The sequence below is a fragment of the Mandrillus leucophaeus genome, unplaced genomic scaffold, assembly GCF_000951045.1.
Source record: "Mandrillus leucophaeus isolate KB7577 unplaced genomic scaffold, Mleu.le_1.0 Scaffold1086, whole genome shotgun sequence".
Classification (NCBI taxonomy): Eukaryota; Metazoa; Chordata; class Mammalia; order Primates; family Cercopithecidae; genus Mandrillus; species Mandrillus leucophaeus.
This window is the reverse complement of record NW_012099054.1, coordinates 1-4,154: the sequence shown is the minus strand read 5'-3', so window position 1 is coordinate 4,154 and position 4,154 is coordinate 1.

Below are 4,154 nucleotides of genomic sequence, written 5' to 3'. Positions count from 1 at the left end.
AATAAAATAAGTATTATAGCATACAATTTTATAATTACAAACTTTTCAAGTGAGGGTCTAACTAAGTAATTTTCCCCCACTATGCTAAAATAGTGAAAAATATAATGAACACGGTACACCTGGTCCAGACTAGAAATGGTCTTTAAATTTAACTCAAATAAACAATTTGCAGAATTTGCAATATACATTGCTCTATTATATTAGTTTCCATTAATAAAAGCTCTTAGTAATCATCTAAATTTTGACATAATTCTATTTTCTTCTTGTTAAAACTGAAGACTCACAGACCAATTTTAGAAAAAAATATAAATGAATAAATGAATAAATAGTTTATAGGGAAGAAAGAGTGATGACAGGAATTTAGAAAGGGGGACGCCTTCTTTATTTTGGAGATTTCACAACTTTCAACTGCTGAGAAAATTTCTTACACAGGAGAGGAAGAGATAATAAATAAGTCTTACAGCTGTCAGAAACCTCTAAGGAGACATTCACAAGAATTCTGTACTCTTAAATCAAACAGAGAAAATTCAAGAGTTGCGTTAAGGAAGTAATTTTATAAGCACCAAGAGAAGCAATCCCCCATAGAAGCCTAATATTTCCCGAAAGAACAAAAGAGAATCACTAGATAGCGCCTATAGCCTGGCTTTCTTGCCCTATTATCCTCCATGCGAAGGATGAAGAAAGTTCTCATTTTATATCCCTCAACTTGTTTGTTCATAGTAGAATTCTTGTTCAGCAAAAATCATTTTTTTCTTATAGTTCAGAAGAGTCAATCTCAGTTTTAGAATGCATATAAATAAAAATTTATTTCTATGTTTATGGAAGCTCCATACTTAATAACTGAATATTTAGTAGAAAGGAAAAACAAAGATAATTTTAAGAGATTGAAGCAAAGGTTGCTATGGGAGACGTGAGTATGCAAACATATCCTATCTTGAGAATTCCAGGAAAAAGTCCTTTAGGTGGTAATGTTCAGCTAACAAAGTGCATTATTTGAGCCCATACATGGAAAAAAATATGTATATTGAACCTGTAAGGGAAAAGAGAAAAATTATAGTTTTTATTAAGTATTTCTTCATTAATTTGCTAGAATGTTGCCGGATGTTTCAAAGTTCAAGCTGTAAAGACATTAGCTTTGAAAATAAGTGGCAGGAGTTTGCTTTGTTTCAAAATACAGCAAAAAAACAAAAACAATAACCAAACTGAAACAAAAAAAAAACCCAAAAATACATTTTTTATAGCACCAAAATATATTTGGATTTCTCCTATGTAATACGAACTGCTGAAGGCAACTTCTTTTTTTTTTTTTTTTTTTTTGAGACGGAGTCTCGCTCTGTCGCCCAGGCTGGAGCATAGTGGCCAGATCTCAGCTCACTCCAAGCTCAGCCTCCCGGGTTTACGCCATTTTCCTACCTCAGCCTCCCGAGTAGCTGGGACTACAGGCGCCCGCCACCTCGCCCAGCTAGTTTTTTGTATTTTTTTTTTCTAGTAGAGACGGGGTTTCACCGTGTTAGCCAGGATGGTCTCGATCTCCTGACCTCGTGATCCGCCCGTCTCGGCCTCCCAAAGTGCTGGGATTACAGGCTTGAGCCACCGCGCCCGGCCGAAGGCAACTTCTTAACATCACCAGATGGATCAACCAGAGTTTTAATTTTTTTTTTTTTTCTCTAGGGTAAATACATTTGATCTCTGAAACATTTTTCTTGGTTTTTGTTCTCCCAGACTGCTGGTTTTAATTCTTCATCTATGGCTGTTCCTTTTTAGCCACCTGTTCATTGCCTTCTCTTCTCATAAAACTGATTTACTCAGTATCATTACCTTGTCATTTACTCAAACATCCTTCTTTGGTACCGTATTTGCTAGCATCACCGTACATTTAGTATTCAGCAATCTATGTATCTGACACAGATATGATAACCAGTTTTCATCTCTGCTCACCACATCATATGCCAAACATCTTCACAAGTGTCTCAAATTAAAAATTCCTAAACCTACTTTCCATTCTGCATTCTCTGTTCTAATGAAGGATGCCACCATTCCCAGCTACCAACTCAGAGTGCCACACATGACACCTTCCTCTCTCTTATTCATACTTCCAATTTGTCACTAAATCTTCTTGTCTTCCCCAGCCTGCCATTCTCTAAATTCTTTTTGCTTTTCATTCTAAATGTCAAGGCATTGTCCAGATTGTCATAACTTAACCTAGCTTTCTATAAGACCCCCCTTACTAAATTCACATTTATCTCATTTGAAATAATTTTCTGTGATGAATCTAAAGTAATCATCATATGTGTACTGGATCACATAATTCTCAAGTCCTTTGAAGAGGTTCACATTGAATTAAGGGTTAAGTATCACCCCATTAAAGACACTTTCAGGATCCTATATTCAGGCGCATGTCTTCAGCCTCATCTATTTTCACTTCCTCTTCTGACTTCACCCTCCAAATATAATGGCTTCTATCCAATCTAGGGATATTTATACATTTTTTTCTGAAGGTTAAATACTAGCTACTTATTCATCATATTTTATGTAGGAAATTCTATTATATTTCATGTTTTAGCTTAAACATTTGCTCACCAAATACCTGAATTCTGACACTGAGCATAATGTTTATTCTTGTTTTTGTATGGTGGTTAAAAATAATCAAATAAATAATATATCTTCTAGAGTTAACAGAGAGAAAACATAAAACACTCATCAGAGCCAGGCACAGTGGCTCATGCCTGTAATCCCAGCACTTTGGGAGGCCGAGGCGGGTGGATCATGAGGTCAGGAGATCGAGACCATCCTGGCTAACATGGTGAAACCCTGTCTCTACTAAAAATACAAAAAATTACTGTATGTGGTGGCGGGCACCTGTAGTCCCAGCTACTCAGGGAGGCTGAGGCGGGAGAATGGCGTGAACCCAGGAGACAGAGCTTGCAGTGAGCCAAGATCATGCCACTGCACTCCAACCTGGGTGACAGAGCAAGACTCTATGTCAAAAAAAAAAAAAAAAAAAAATCCTTACATAAGGAAATGTACAGAAATGAATAAGAAATTTAACAATGGATTTCATTGAGAAACCAAACCGACTATAGAAAAAATGTAAAGAGGATAAATCTACCTTACATACACTCAGATTTCTTTCATTCTCCCTGTCTAGTCTCATGAGAAAAAACAAATTATAAAACATATTTTTCAGAAATGTACTAATATTACATGTGAATTATGACATTTATTGCTAAATTTTTAGCCCCTTATGTGTGCTAGCCCATCACAAAGCATTTACATCATTTGTTTTTTTCCACCTTGAAAACAAAAACAGTGAGCTGTAGTCCTCAGTGTTTACTTAGCCTCAAGTTCAAATGTCATGCAGTCGAGAATAACACGAATAGTCAAAAACATGTAGTTTCACTTTTGCTAAACTCTTGAGATGAAGTATTATATGGTGATTATAAAAACAGATGCCAAAGCTAGACTGAATCTGTTCAAATATTGGTACTGCTGTTTCCAAACAGTATGATCTTAAATCAGTTACTTAATATCATCTGTAAAAGAGAAATAATACTAGCACATATAACATTGAGTTTGATAGTATTTAAAAGTTATAGATGTGAATTTTGTAAAACAGTGACTAGCACAAAGTAAACATCACATAAGTGACTGTTATTATAATAAATTATTTTTGCACCTTGCCATTTGTTACAAGATTTGTGTGAAAGAACAAAAGTACAAAGCTGACTCAAAAGTAACATATTCTAATATCTTACTCAGTCTAATCTAGTCAACTATCCAATATACATCAAATAAAACACTGGATTGGCATTCATGAAAATTTCAGAAATAAACTGTCAGCAGAAGTGAGGACTCATACAAATTAATGTACAAATTATATCAGGAGTTTTCCACATTAAGAGCTAAGCCATAAAAACAATGAATGAGTCTCTCACTAGGATTTAGGGCATCAGGGATGCAGATAAATTTATTTTCCTCTTTTTTTTTTTTCTTTTTTTAAATTATTATTATACTTTAAGTTCTAGGGTACATGTGCATAACATGCAGGTTTGTTACATATATATACTTGTGCCATGTTGCTGTGCTGCACCCATCAACTCGTCAGCACCCATCAACTCGTCATTTACATCAGGTATAACTCCCAATGCAATCCC